Below are 16,030 nucleotides of genomic sequence, written 5' to 3' on the forward strand. Positions count from 1 at the left end.
CTCCTGACCTCGTGATCCGCCCGTCTCGGCCTCCCAAAGTGCTGGGATTACAGGCTTGAGCCACTGCGCCCGGCCTGCAAAATTTTTTTTTTTTTGAGACAGGAATCTCGCTCTGTTGCCCAGGCTGGAGTGCAGTGGCTTGATCTCGGCTCACTGGCGTGAACCCGGGAGGCAGAGCTTGCATTCTCCTGCCTCAGCCTCCCCAGTAGCTGGGACTACAGGCCACCATGCCAGGCTAAATTTTTGTATTTTTAGTAGAGACGGGGTTTCACCGTGTTAGCCAGGATGGTCTCGATCTCCTGACCTTGTGGTCCGCACGTCTCGGCCTCCCAAAGTGCTGGGATTACAGGCATGAGCCACCGCGCCCGGCCAAAGCAAATATTTTTAAAAGAGCTATATACTGCCCTCTAAAAAATGACAATTAAAATACTGCCTGTGTTTGAAACATAGCCTGGAGGACGAAGAAGTGATATTGTTGTGAACTGAATAAAGGAAATCCGTGTTATGAAATGCGGAGAGGGATCAGGAAATCCCAAATCTGCTGCCAGCCTTAGAAGGTAGCCTAGGGACCACAGTCGCGGATTTGAGACCCTGCTTAGCGTATATTTGGGAAACTCAGATAAAATTCAAAGCCCCTGGTGAGAAAGGGAGAACTGGGGACCCCACAGCCTACCGCTCCTCTCACACGAACCCATACTCGAGGCAGGATTCCCCGCGTGACCCTCCCATGGCCCCCATACAATCTGGGGAGACGCGGGGCAGCGGGCACGGAGCTGACCAGAGAGGGCGCTGGGGCCGGGGCCGCAGGCCATTGTGCAGGGACCGGACCGGACGGGACGGCTCGGGGTCCCGGGACGGCTCGGGGTCCCGGCTGCCGTCGCAGCCCCATCCTCGGGCCTGAGAGGAACCAGGACCAGGGGGACATGGGTCCCAGATCCCGGAGTCACCCACGAAGAGGCCCAGGTCCCGCCACAGCCTATTCCTGCCGGTTCCAACCAGTCTCATCCTAGTCTCGGGACCTTCGGCCCGTACACTCACCATTTCCTGGCTTCCAGGTGTCCCAGGGTCCTCCCTACGGCTCCTGCTGCCAGTACGGGTCCCAGTGTTACAGAGGATGCTACAGACACGTCTGTGGGTGTCTGTTAGTTACAGAGTAGGAGCCGCGTTTAGAGGGGCGAAGACGTCGCGCACCCACCTCCCAGCAGCGCCTGATCCACAGTTCTCAGGACCCTACCCGGTGGCCATGATTGGTTAGGGCTGCAGGTCCTGCCCCCTGGAGACCGAATAACAGAAGAGGCGATCTCTCTGCTGAGTGGAGCCAGATGAAAAGGTTCCAGACACAGCCCTTGGCAGGCGGCTTCCTCCCAGGGCAGTGACCCGACCCCTCCTGGGGAGAAATTTGCTCTTAAGCAGAATTTCCTGATTGATTGTACTCAATGGCCCTTCCTGATTCTTTCTGCTGGACGGGCAATCATAAGTGGGTGCTAGGAATCCCAGACTCACTGTCCAGTGGCGCCATCTCCTGGCCTCAGAGCCGGAGGAGGGGTGTCTGATGTCCTCCAGGGATCAGGAATTTGGCATGAGGCTGCTGGCGACATGGCCAAGCCTTTCTCCCACCTGATCCCTCAATCTGCTTTTTCTTTTTCTTTTCTTTTTTTTTTTTTTGGAGACAGAGTGTTGCTCTGTCACAGAGGCTGGAGTGCAGTGGCTCATTCTCGGCTCACTGCAAGCTCCGCCTCCGGGGTTCACACCATTCTCCGGCCTCAGCCTCCCGGGTAGCTGGAACTATAAGGCGTCCACCACCACGCCCGGCTAATCTTTTGTATTTTTAGTAAAGACGGGGTTACACCTTGTTAGCCAGGATGGTCTCGATCTCCTGAGCTCGTGATCTGTGCGCCTCGCCCTCTGAAAGTGCTGGGATTACAGGCGTGAGCCACCGCGTCCGTCCCAATCTGCTTATTTTCAAGAAAATAAAAACACATCGACAACAGGATAAAACTATTAAATTCATGGAAAAGCTGGACTTATATGGCAGCAATATTCTATAAAAGAATCAATAGAGAGGAAAAGCAAAACCATGAGCTAGCTCAGAGAAGCAGTTTTTCAGACGCAGTTCAGCAGGAAAACCCCAATTCAGGAGGTTAAACATATTCCCAACCATGGGTGCCAGACGGTTGAAATGGGTCCCCAGAAGCTGAGCGCGGTGGCTCACACCTGTAATCCCAGCACTTTGGGAGGCCCATGCAGATGGATCACCTGAGGTCAGGAGTCTGGGACCGACCTGGCCAATATGGTGAAACCCCGTCTCTACTAAACATACAAAAATTAGCTGGGCAAGGTGGTTCATTCAACTTGCCCTCCTGTCCCCTCTGCAGAGTGTGGATATGCTCCCTCCTTTAAGACTAAGTGTTAATAAATTAAAGTTTCCAATCAAAAGCCAAGAAACTAGACATTGATTTTGAAAACATAAGGAATCCCTCGTATTTTTATGAGAAACAAAGCTATCAGTCATACAGAACACAAATAGTACAATGGCAGACATAATGCCTTCGTTATCAGTAATTACATTAAATAGAAATGGAATAAACTTGCCAAACAAAAAGACAGAGGTAGGGAGAATGAATTTTTAAAATACAATCAAAGTGTATCCTGTCTATAGCACATTCATTGTAGATCTCAATACCCAAGTCAGTTGAAAGAGAATGAAAGAAAAAGATATTCCATGCAAAGAGTAACCTAGAGAGAGCAGGGGTGGCTATACAATTGTCATACAAAATAGACTAAGTCAAAAACTGTTAAAAAGACACAAAGAAGAACACCATTTATAAAAGGCTGAAATCATACAGAATATGTAAGTTATAAATATAATTGCACTAAGTAACAGAGTCCCAAAATAGATGAAGCAAACATTTTAAAAATTGAAAAGGAAGGCCAGGTGCAGTGGCTCACACCTGTAATCCCAGCACTTTGGGAGGTCGAGGCAGGCGGATCACCTGAGGTCGGGAGTTCAAGACCAGCCTGGCCAACATGGTGAAACTCTGTCTCTACTAAAAATACAAAAATTAGCTGGGTGTGGTGGCACATGCCTGTAATCCCAGCTACCGGGAGGCTGAGGCATGAGAATCACTTGAACCCAGGAGGCGGAGGTTGCAGTGAGCCAAGATCATGCCACTATACTCCAGCCTGGTGACAGAGCGAGACTCTGTCTAAAAAAAAAGAAAGAAAAGGAAATGTCAGTTCTACAATAAGAGTTTGAGACTTCCTACTCCAATTTCAAAAATGAATAGAACAACCAGATGTAAGATCCATAAGAAAATAAAGAACTTGAACAACACAATGAAACAACTTGAAACAACTACTCTACATAGTAACAGCAGAATACACATTCTGCTGAAGTGCACACGGAACATGCTCCAACACAGACCATAATTAAGACACAAATCTTCATACGATTTAAAAACCTGAAATCATAAAAGGTATCTTTTTCCTAACACACTAAAATAAAACTAGAAGTCAATATGCGAAGGCAAATTCACAAATATGCAGAAAGTAATTCACTCTTCAACAACCAATGGGTCAAATAAGAAATCACAAGAGAAAATAGAAAATACCTGGAGACCAATGAAAACAGAAACCAAACACACCAAAACTTTTGAGGTGCAGCAATGGCAGTGCCAAGAGAAAATTTTATAGTGAGAATGCCTTCATTGAAAATGAATAAAGATCTCCAGGCCGGGCGCGGTGGCTCAAGCCTGTAATCCCAGCACTTTGGGAGGCCGAGACGGGCGGATCACGAGGTCAGGAGATCGAGACCATCCTGGCTAACACGGTGAAACCCCGTCTCTACCAAAAAATACAAAAATCTAGCCGGGCGAGGTGGCGGGCGCCTGTAGTCCCAGCTACTCGGGAGGCTGAGGCAGGAGAATGGCGTGAACCCGGGAGGCGGAGCTTGCAGTGAGCTGAGATCCGGCCACTGCACTCCAGCCTGGGCGACAGAGCGAGACTCCGTCTCAAAAAAAAAAAAAAAAAAGATCTCCAATAAATAATCTAACTGTATAACTTACAGGACTAGAAAAAGAGTAAGCTTTTTTTTTTTAAAAGGTAGTGAAAAAGCTGGGTACGGTGGTATATGCCTATAGTCCCAGCTACTGAGAAGGCTGAAGCAGGAAGATCACTTGAGCCCAAGAGTTCCAGGCTGTAGTGTGCCATGACTGCATCTGTGAATAGCCACTGCACGTTAGCCTGGGCAACATAGCAAGACTTCATCTCCCTTTTTTTTTTAAAGGGTAGTACAGAGAGGTAAGTAATAAAGATTAGAGCAGAGATAAATGAAATAGAGAACAGAAAAACAATAGAGAATATTAGTGATACCAAAACTTAGTTTTTGGAAAAGATAAAATTGAAAAGAGGGAACATTTTCTATTCATTTCATTCACGTGGCCAGCCTCACTTTGATATGAAAGTGCCAAAGATGGGCCAGGCGTGGTGGCTCACACCTGTAATCCCAGCACTTTGGGAGGCTGAGGTGGGTGGATCACGAGGTCAGGAGTCCGAGACCAGCCTGACCAACACGGTGAAACCCCATCTCTACTAAAAATACAAAAATTAGCAGGGTGTAGTGGCACGCCCCTGTAGTCCCAGCTATTCAGAAGGCTGCGGCAGGAGAATTGCTTGAACCTGGGAGGCTGGAGGTTGCAGTGAGCCAAGATCATGCCACTGCACTCCAGCCTGGGCGACAGAGCAATACTGTCTCGAAAAAGAAAAAGGAAAGGAGTGCCAAAGACACTGTAAGAAGCTACAGACCAATATCCTTTATGAATATTGAAACATAAATCATTAACAACATACTAGCAAACTGAATTCAGCAGGATTATGAAAAGGATTATAAATGGAGGATGTGTTCCTATAAGGCAAAGATGTTTCAACATGTAGCAATGTAGTAATGCACCATTTATGAAACCAAGAAAAAACACATTTATCATCTCAATTGGTGCAAAAAGATAATTTGACAAAATTGAATACTGTCTTGATTTTAAATAAAATACACTCAATAAACCAGGAATGTAAGGAAACTTCCCTAAGAGGATAAAGGCATATATGAAAACCCTACAGGTAACCTGGTCAATGGTGAAAAACTGAAAGCTTTACCCCTAATATCATGAAAAAGACAAGAATTCCCACTTTTACCACTTCTATTCAATACAGTATTGGGAGTTGCAAGGGAAATAAATGAAGAAAAACAAGCCAAAGACATCCAATTTGGAAAGGAAGTATAAAATTATTTGTATGTACAGATTACATGATCCTATATAGAGAAAGCCCTCAAGACTCCACAAGGCAAAAATACTAGAGCACAAAAATGAATTCAGCAACGTCACAGAATTCAAAATCAACACACAAACATCAGTTGCATTTCTATGAATTAACAATGAACAATCTGAAAAAGAGCTAACGATAAAAATTAAAAAGGTATCAAAAAGAGTAAAATACTTACATTTCAGAGGCCAATAACCTGTACACTGATAACAAAATGTTGCTGAAACAAATGTGAAAAGACATAAATAAATGGAAAGACATCACATGTTTATGAATTCCAAGACTTACTATTGTTTTTTTTTTTTTTTTTTTTGAGACGGAGTCCCCTCTGTCGCCCAGGCTGGAGGGCAGTGGCCGGATCTCAGCTCACTGCAAGCTCCGCCTCCCGGGTTCACGCCATTCTCCTGCCTCAGCCTCCCAAGTAGCTGGGACTACAGGCGCCCGCCACCTCACCCGGCTAGTTTTTTTGTATTTTTTAGTAGAGACGGGGTTTCACCGTGTTAGCCAGGATGGTCTCGATCTCCTGACCTCGTGATCCGCCCGTCTCGGCCTCCCAAAGTGCTGGGATTACAGGCTTGAGCCACCGCGCCCGGCCGACTTACTATTGTTAAGATGAGAATACTAACCAAATCTATCTACAGAGTCAAGGTAGTCCCTCTCAAAATCCAAACAGCCTTTTATATGGAAATACAAAGACCCATTCTAAAATTCATTTGAAATGTCTAGGGACATTTAATATCCAAACAACCTTGAAAAAGAACCAAAGTTGGAGGACTCATACTTCCTGATTACAAAAATTCCTAGAAAACTATAGTAATCAAGAGACCATGAGGCCAGGTGCAGTGATTCACGCCCGTAATCTCAACACTCTGGGAGGCCAGAGTGACAGGATTGCTCAAGGCAAGGAATTCAAGACCAGCCTGGGCAATATAGCAAGTCCCCATCTCCACATAATTTTTTTTTCTAATTAGCTAGACACAATGGCGCATGCCTGTAATCCCAGCTACTCGGGATGCTGAGGCAGGAGAATCGCTTGAACCCGGGAGGCGGAGGTTGCGGTGAGCTGAGATCGGGCCACTGCACTCCAGCCTGGACAACTAGAGTGGAACTCCATCTCAAAAAAAAACAAAAGATGAAAAGTACCTGAAATAACCAAACAAATAGCCAAACACTGCTGAAAAAAAAAAAAACCAGAAAATTTAGCAATCCCAATTAAGACAATGTCTTTGGCAAGTAGACGAATATATCCATGGAACACAATAAATGTTCCAGTTACATTTCTACACATATGTGGTCCAGTAGTTTTTTCATCTAAGTGAACAATTCAGTCAAAAATTCTCTTTTCAATAATGCTAAAAAACAGAATATGCATATGCAAAAAAATAAAGACTGTAGATCTATGTCTTGCACTATATACAAACATTAACTCAAAATGGATCACAAAACTGAATGTATAATCTAAACTGTAAAATGTAAAGAAAATGTGGGTGACATTATTTGACCTTGGGTTACGTTACAATTGCATACATGACAAAGATGCAGAATCCATTAAAAATTGAGAAATTAAACTTCATTAAATAAAAAAAGTCTGCGCTTCTGGAAGGATAGCGCTGCGAGAGTTGTGTGTGTTGTTGTGTGTGTGTGTGTGTTTTTTTTTTGGAGACAGTCTCTGTCACCCAGGCTGGAGTACAGTGGCACAATCTCGGCTCACTGCAACCTCCACCTCCCAGGATCAAGTGATTCTCCCGCCACAGCATCCCAAGTAGCTGGGACTATAAGCACACCACCACGCCTGGTTAATTTTTCTATTTTTAGTAGAGATGGGGTTTCACCATGTTGGCCAGGCTGGTCTCAAACTCCTGACCTCAAGTGATCTGCCTGCCGTGACCTTACAAAGTACTGGTAAGGGAGGAGACCACCCCTCATATTGTCTTATGCCCAATTTCTGCCTCCAGAGAAAGAAAAAGTAAAAATTAAAAGTCAGAAATAAAATCCACAAGCAGACAGCCCAGCACCACACCCTAGGCCTGGTCAACATCAACCCCCGACATAATCGGTTATGTTATCTACAGATTACAGACATTGTATAGAAAAGCACTGTGAAAATCCCTGTCCTGTTTTGTTCCCATCTAATTACCGGTGCATGCAGCCCCCAGTCACGTACACTCAATCACAGCCCTCTCACACACACCCCCTTAGAGTTGTGAGCCCTTAAAAGGAACAGGAATTGATCACCCAGAGAGCTTGGCTCTTGACAGGAGTCTCGCCGATGCCCCCGGCCGAATAAACCCCTTCCTACTTTAACTCAGTGTCTGAGGAGTTTTGTCTGTGGCTCATCCTGCTACACTGGGATTACAGGCATGAGACTGCTAAGGATTTTTTTTTTTTTTTAATGAAGTTTTGCTCTTGTTGCCCAGGCTGGAGTGCAATGGCGCGATCTCGGCTCACTGCAACCTCCGCCTTCCAGCTTCAAGCGATTCTCCTACCTCAGCCTCCTGAGTAGCTGGGATTATAGGCATGTGCCACCATGCCCCGGCTAATTCTGTATTTTTAGTAGAGACGGGGTTTCTCCATGTTGGTCAGGATGGTCTCGAACTCCTGACCTCAGGTGATCCACCCACCTCGGCCTCCCAAAGTGCTGGGATGATGGCAGGAGAATGGCTTGAACCTGGGAGGCAGAGGTTGCAGCGAACCAAGATCGCACCACTACACTGCTGCCTGGTGACAGAGCGAGACTGTCTCAAATAAAAAAGAAATATGATACATTCTTACAAACACTGGTATGTGAATATTCATGTTTAATTCTTAATAGCCAAAAACTGAAATTAACCCAAATATCCATCAATAGCTAGAGAAATAAATTTTCCTTCCTCTGGAAAATGGAATAGTATTCATGTATCATAAAGAATTATTGGATGGCCAGGTGTGGTGACTCATGCCTGTAATCCCAGCACTTTGGGAGGCCAAGGCGGGTAGATCACAAGGTCAGGAGGTAGAGACCATCCTGGCTAACATGGTGAAACCCCATCTCTACTAAAAATACAAAAAAAAAAAAAAAAAAATGAGCCGGGTGAGGTGGCGGGCACCTGGAGTCCCAGCTACTTGGGAGGCTGAGGCAGGAGAATGGCGTGAACCCGGGAGGCGGAGCTCGCGGTGGCTGAGATCGCGCCACTGCACTCCAGCCTGGGCGACAGAGGGAGACTCCGTCTCAAAAACAAAACAAAACAAAACAAAACAAAACAAAACAAAACACTATCAGATGAAGCTCAATTATGCTGAGTGAAAGGAGCCTGACAGAACAGTACAAACTGCAAGATTCCATCGGGGTGGCTGAGAGAGAGGAAGCAGTAGGGATGGGATCCTTATCTTGAAGAGACTGTTTCATGAATACGTATTTTTATGTCATTTAGAAAAATCAGGGCCGGGCGCGGTGGCTCAAGCCTGTAATCCCAGCACTTTGGGAGGCCGAGACGGGTGGATCACGAGGTCAGGAGATCGAGACCATCCTGGCGAACACGGTGAAACCCCGTTTCTACTAAAATACAAAAAACTAGCCGGGCGAGGTGGCAGGCGCCTGTAGTCCCAGCTACTCGGGAGGCTGAGGCAGGAGAATGGCGTGAACCCGGGAGGCGGAGCTTGTAGTGAGCAGAGATCAGGCCACTGCACTCCAGCCTGGGCGACAGAGCGAGACTCCGTCTCAAAAAAAAAAAAGAAAAATCTCAGTACAATATGCCTATTTCTTCCTGTGAGTCGTGGGAATTGAAATAATTAGGGATAGTGAACAATGCCCGGGGTGGAAAGAAACTGGAGCCCCAATAAGGGAAGCGGAGGGAGGAGTGCCCATTGGTGCTCTCGACTGTGAGGTGGGTGTCTGGGAAGTTAACAGCTGAGGGAGAACTGTGTGGGGCTCCCTCCTGCTCTGGGTAGGACTTACTCCAGCCCATCCCCCGATCCTCTTGTGCCCACTGATAGCCTTGCTGCAGGAGGGGCACCAGAATTTCTTAGCCTGCTCTTCCCAGGTGGTTCAGCTGTACCCGGGAGAGAGGTACCAGGAGCTGGAGTGGATAATGGGACCAGTAACCAAAGGATTAGTGGGCACAGGCTGGGATGAAAAGGAGAGAAGGGATAAGATAGTACTTGGGTGGGCCAGGCACAGTGGCTCACGCCTGTAATCCCAGCACTTTGAGAGGCCGAGGCAGGTGGATCACGAGGTCAGGAGATCGAGACCATCCTGGCTAACATGGTGAAACCCTGTCTCTACTAAAAATACAAAAAAATTAGCCAGGCGTGGTGGCAGGCGCCTGTGGTCCCAGCTACTTGGGAGGCTGAGGCAGGAGAATGGCGTGAACCCGGGAGGCAGAGCTTGTAGTGAGCCAATATGGAGCCACTGCACTCCAGCCTGGGCAACTGAGCAAGACTCTGTCTAAAAAAAAAAAAAAAAAAAAAGTACTTGGGTGGTGATCACCTTCCTGCCACCCAATTTAGCTCAGCGATGCCTGGGGTAGGGAAGTCATCAGTTGCTTTGACATGATGCTAGAGACGGACATTTCTACAGAGGTAGAGTGGGAGGTAAGGAAGCCAGACCCCTTGGTCTAACAGATCCCACACCAACTCTCCTGAGCCAGTGTTACTGATTCAGCTGGAGCCTCACCAGGCTGGGTCTCAGGTCCCTGCTACCAGCCCAGAAAATATCTGCATTTAGGACATGATATCCTCCAGACCCCTGGCCTGACAATCCATGATACAGCCCACACTCCCATTCTCTAGTTTGGGATCAGACCTTCCTCATAGGCACCATCCCCCCCAAAGAGCCCATACTTCCACGTCCTCTGTCTCCCGCCGGTGATCAAGGCAGGCATGAAGGGCAGCCCTCACTACTACCTTCATACACAAGATGGCACATGCAGCTGACTGTACTGACTAACTGCTCCCAGGTGAGCAGCAGCTGGAATGATAGCTTCATAGACATCACAGCGAGCGGCCTCATCCAAATCAGATCCTCCTCCCTAACTTTTACCTGTTTGCTACTCAGGTCACCCCACCTGGCCTTAAGTGAGTTTCCATTCAGATCCTTCCATCCCTAGGCACTGACCCTTGTTTTCACTTAGGTGGCTCCAGATGGCCTGGGTTCCTTCCCCACAGCAATACTGCATTCACATTCTGATTCCCTTACTGGACGTCAGGCCCTCCTTCTCTCCTAGTTGCCTACCAGGTGCACCTCCCAGGATGTGAAGTGTAGACTAAGCGCCTCGGACCAACTCTTCTCAGCTGGTATCCCTCCTACACCGGTGATTTCTTTTTCCAGATCATTATCTCTTTCTTGCCCCTGCCTGCCCAGAATAATTGTTTAATCTAGATCACCAGGTTGGGTCCTTGTTTTTTCTCCCCAGTCCTGATCCGTTTCATCACCTGACTCCTATTTCTTACTGGTTCCTTTGTCAGAACTTTACCCACCGGCACCTGAGGTCTTTAAACTCATCTCCCGGTCTCCCCAAGCCACTTCCAATACCCCGTCCACTGACCTCCACCACAACTTCAGGTCCCTCCATAGTGATGTCCTTTCCCAGGCTCTCATCTCCTACAGGATGGATCTTCCTCCAGGTTTACCAGTGGAGGGTTATCTAGGTATGTTTTACTCAATTCTGGACTGCCAAGGCCTGGGCAATGGGGCGCAAGGGTGCTGGACCAGCTGCAACATCTTACTCAAGGCCCACCCTTTTTTGAAGCCTTAGCCCCCTCCAGTCCCTTTTTTGTGTATCTTGGGGCTGAGTTAGGAGGCGACAACCTCCGTTCCGCTCTCACGGACACATGACCTTGGGAGCTGCAAGTAAGGAAGGCAGAAAAAAGCAATCAGGCACATAGAGTCCTAATTAGGGGAGAAAAAAATCAGGCTGGCGACAGCAGCAGAAAGCAAAGAGATAAAGTAAATAAGCTACAAATCTGCCTTCCTTCATGGTCCAGGACATATAAACAAAAAGAGGAAGATAAGCTATAGGCCTGCTTTCTTTACGGCCCAGGACACAGGGCCCTCCTGCTCATACAACATACGTAACTCACAAACTTCCTGCTTATCAAAAGCCTCAATTTATCAAACACCACAGCCGCCAGAAAAATGCAAATTAGCTCCCTGCTGCCTTGGAGTTATCCATCAGCCCAAGTTCCAGTCTATAAAATCCTCAGCAAGTGTTTTCCTGCATTCAGCTTCTCTTCTGCTGGCCTGCCTGTTGCCTCCTTGCAACAAATTTTCACACTTCATCTAATAAACCTGCCTTCCTTTACCTACAACTGTCTTGGTAAATTCTTTTACCCCCGTCGCACCACTGGCCCAGATAGTCATAGCTCACCCGCGACAAGGGAACAGACAGGGAGGCAAAAGAGGAGGAGCGGGTAACCTGCCTTTGCTTCCACCTCGGCAGAACTTGTTCTGTAGCTTCTTAAAACACAACCCACACATTGCTTCTCTGCTCGAAATCCGGTAAAAGTCCTCAATATGGCCCACCAGGCTCCATGGGATCAGTTCCCTGCCTGCCTGCCTAACCAGGTCTATTATTATCTCAGCACTCTTAACTGCAGTCCGCGGACCAGCAGCATGGACTACACATGGACTACACTGAGTCAGAAATGCAGAGCATCAGGCCTTCCCCAATGGCCTGCTGGATCAAAATCTTTTAAAAAGATCTGTAGTTTCTTGTTAAAGTTTGAAAAAGAACGACTTACTAGCCTCCACTTTATCGAGTATTTCATATTCCTCACCTGTGTGATACTGATCAGAGTACGATGTGGAGACCCGCTGGGTTCGAGGGGCTGGGGCTGAAACTGGGAGAAGACACAAGTGAAACATCCCCGAGATGATGCAGCCCAAGGCGAGGCCGCTGTGGCAGCACTTGTATGGCCTGATGGCCTGGCCCACAGCTCCTGGCGTGCGGGAACCACCAGAGAACTGGAGTGGCTGTGGGCGCCGCGATGAATGCGCTGCAGTCCTAACACAGGCACACTGCGACCAAGCCGCCCAACCCAGATTCGACGAAACATGCTCACAGGCTAGCAGGCGTGCTTCCGGCATGGAGGGGCGAAACGTGACGGAGGAAAGGGTTTCCGCTTCCGCCAAGAGTCGGTTGTGACTCTCACAGGAAAGAGACGGGCCTGCCTGCAGTTCGGGAGCATATCCGGTACCTGGCACACTGGCCAGTAGTAAAGTCACAGCAAATACAAAATGCCCCTTATATACCCAATAATTTTAAAACCATATGAAAGTGAATCTACTTGTCTATTAAAAATACACTTCAATCAACTCCAAGATCCAAGAGACTACAAAATGAAAAAATATTTTAATTAAACACTTTAGGCGAGAAACTATTCAAGTTATGAATCTTTGTGTAAAAAAAATTAACAATTATCTCACCTCAATATTTTTTATCTGAAAGTAAAAAGTAGCCCACATCCTCCTTAAGTATTAGACACTGATAATAAAAGGCTGGGCCAGTTGGCAAGTACCTGTGGTCCCAGCTACCCGACAGGGAGGCTAAGGCGGGAAAGATCTTTTGAGTCCACGAGTTTTAGAACAGCTTTAGTGATCTAGCTAAACCATGACTAAAAAAATTAAAAATAGCCTGGGTGCGGTGGCTCACGCCTGTAATCCCAACACTTTGGGAGGCCGAGGTGGGCAGATCACCTGAGGTCATGAGTTCAAGACCAGCCTGGTCAACATGGTGAAACCTTGTCTTTACTAAAAGTACAAAAATTATCTGGGTGTGGTGGCAGGCGCCTGTAGTCCCAGCTACTAGGAGGCTGAGGCAGGAGGATGGTGTGAACCCAGGAGGCGGAGCTTGCAGTGAGCCGAGATGGCACCACTGCACTCCAGCCTGGGCGACAGAGCAAGACTCCATCTCAAAAATAAAACAAAATTAAATTAAATTAAATTAAAAAATAAGCCAGGAGCAATGGCCTATAATCCCAGCACTTTGGGAGGCTGAGGTTGGAGGATTGCTTGAGCTCAGGAGTTTGAGGCAGCCCGGACTGGACAACGTAGTGAGACCCTATCTCTACAAAAAAAATTTTTTTTTAATTAAAAAATGAGTCATGTGTGGTGGCCCATGTGTGTAGTCCCTGCTATTTGGGAGGCTGAGGCAAGAGGCTTTCTGGAGTCTACTAAGTTGAGGCTGCAATGAGCTGAGATCACACCACTGCACTCCAGCGTGGGCAACAGAGTGAAACCCTCTGTCAGAAAAAAAAAAAGTATAAATTTTATAACATTTCTTCGATGTTGTGAATTTTTCTGGAACATTATACAAGAGTTAATTTGGATCAGATTCCTGAATTACTTACATTGAAACCATTTCTCTACAGTGAGGGTTGGGATGAGGAGCCTTCAATCCATCAAAGTTGTATATAAACCTATAGAGGTGACATGCCAGTCATTTCATCAGGAAATACTCATACCTTTACACAGATACGGCATATGGTGTTAGTCCTATTCTCAGAAATTAATATACATTTTCAAGAAATGTGATTTTAATTCAATCGTATGTTTGCTCCATAAAGAGCAAATTGCCTCCTTCCCCAGTTTAAAAAGTTTTCCAGTTGTTTTCTGTTTCCTTTCCCAAACAACAGTTTCATCTTCAATCACACTATTTCCTTCTTCCATCCTATTCCTATTGCTCATGGTTTTTTGACATTAACTTATATAGATTAGTGTAATGATAAGTGTTTGGGTGAAACAGACATATTTGCTTTAGGTGCTATTCCTCTACTCTGAAACATATATAATAGAACATTTCTATATCCACCAAAGTTCACATTCAGATCAGAAGTCAAAACAAAGACTTTCCCAGGCTTAAGCATACATACTAAGAGAACTTATTTCCAGCACGCAAGTCCTACAAGAAAGACCAAAGAAAGTTATTCAGTCTGACATCAAATGATGGCAAAAAGAAGAAAACAAAGATGACTATTAAAGAATATTGTAAGTATAAAAGACAGACTAAATGTGTATTTCTTCACCTGTGAAATCATCGGTTGATAGGTTGTTGGACTTACAACATATAAAAATGTAGTATGTGTGTATTTCTTTTGCAAATAACACCATACAGGAAGTGGACAAACCCAGTGACTACCAATGGCAAAGTAATAATCCTAATAATGTATTGTTATGTGTGGAATCCCAAGAGTTGTTACACATGTAATAAAATACCTCAAGAATGCAAAACGATGAAAGCTGTAGTTGATATTTTTGTACATCACTGAAAATTAGACATATATCACAAGAAAAGCGATGCTGATGGTCATGAGTTATCATTTACTTGATAAACAACAGAGTAATCACTACAAAAGGTAAGAACGATGATAATGAAAAATAATTCTACATGTAAAGACATTGGATGAAAGCAGAATTTACTGACCTTCTGAAGTAAAAATTGATTCTGCATAAATTCCATATTATTAGGGGGGTAAGATTTCCTTCATTCATCCTACTTTGAAGTTCCCATGTTACAGCACATATTTCTCCTTTGACATCAGCTCTACTATTGAAATCAGGAAATTCTGGCCGGGCGCGGTGGCTCAAGCCTGTAATCCCAGCACTTTGGGAGGCCAAGATAGGCGGATCACGAGGTCAGGAGATCGAGACCATCCTGGCTAACACGGTGAAACCCCGTCTCTACTAAAAAAAAAAATACAAAAAACTAGCTGGGTGAGGTGGCGGGCGCCTGTAGTCCCAGCTACATGGGAGGCTGAGACAGGAGAATGGCGTAAACCCGGGAGGCGGAGCTTGCAGTGAGCTGAGATTGCACCACTGCACTCCAGCCTGGGCAACAGAGCGAGACTCCGTCTCAGGAAAAAAAAAAAAAAGAAATCAGGAAATTCTTTCCTGTGCATGTAGTGACCCCTTCTGTCCATTTCTTGAACCTCCAGCCCAGGCAGAATTATAGAGCAATCATTCCACATTTTCTAGTATGTTTCCTCAATTTTTTATAGTTAGGAAAATCTGTATCGCATTATTATTATTTTCCATTTCTCTTGCTCAACTCTCACAGTCTGGAAGATTTGTTTGTGAACAAAACGTTGCAATCCTTAGCTTATGTTTATGAGTGTTCTGCAGGGAAAGTTAAAATCATAACTTCTAGGCTGGGCGCGGTGGCTCACGCCTGTAATCCCAGCACTTTGGGAGGCTGAGACAAGCAGATCGTGAGGTCAGGAGATCGACACCATCCTGGCCAACATGGTGAAACCCGGTCTCTACTAAAAATACAAAAATTAGCTGGGCATGGTGGCACATGCCTGTAGTCCCAGCTACTTGGTAGGCTGAGGCAGGAGAATTGCTTGAACACGGAAGGCAGAGGTTGCAGTGAGCTGAGATCATGCCGCTGTACTCCAGCCTGGCAACAGAGTGAAACTCTGTCTCAAACAAACAAACAAAAAATATCCCTTCTAAACAGATAACCAAAGGGTGTTAGCATACATCATGGGTGTGAAGTGAGGGAGGACCATGAGACAGGATAGGTAGCCAAGGAAGTAACCATGGCCTGGAGACTTGGCAATCCTACGGTCAACACAATAAGCCTCAGCATTTGCACTGTAGTCAAGCTCATTCAAGCAAAGCTCTCTCCAGCAGGGAATTTCCCCTGTAGGGAGCATGCGTATTTCGATTTTACCTGTCTTCAGATTGACCCTTTGCTCATTATAATAGTAAGAACCAAACCCCTGGGTGGCGATTTAA

The 16,030-nt window shown here is 46.1% G+C and overlaps 1 long non-coding RNA gene across 1 annotated transcript in view; it reads right to left on the bottom strand.

The window, feature by feature from the left end:
- LOC108539658 (uncharacterized) overlaps nucleotides 1–1,588 on the bottom strand; it is a 10,871-nt gene extending 9,283 nt beyond the window's left edge. The window contains exon 1 of the long non-coding RNA XR_001888449.1: nucleotides 1,039–1,588. This is a non-coding gene — a long non-coding RNA (uncharacterized LOC108539658). The remainder of the gene's footprint in view (nucleotides 1–1,038) is intronic.
- Between the last annotated feature and the right edge of the window lie 14,442 nt (nucleotides 1,589–16,030).

The sequence above is a fragment of the Rhinopithecus bieti genome, unplaced genomic scaffold, assembly GCF_001698545.2.
Source record: "Rhinopithecus bieti isolate Rb0 unplaced genomic scaffold, ASM169854v2 scaffold_15296, whole genome shotgun sequence".
In the NCBI taxonomy this organism is placed as follows: domain Eukaryota; kingdom Metazoa; phylum Chordata; class Mammalia; order Primates; family Cercopithecidae; genus Rhinopithecus; species Rhinopithecus bieti.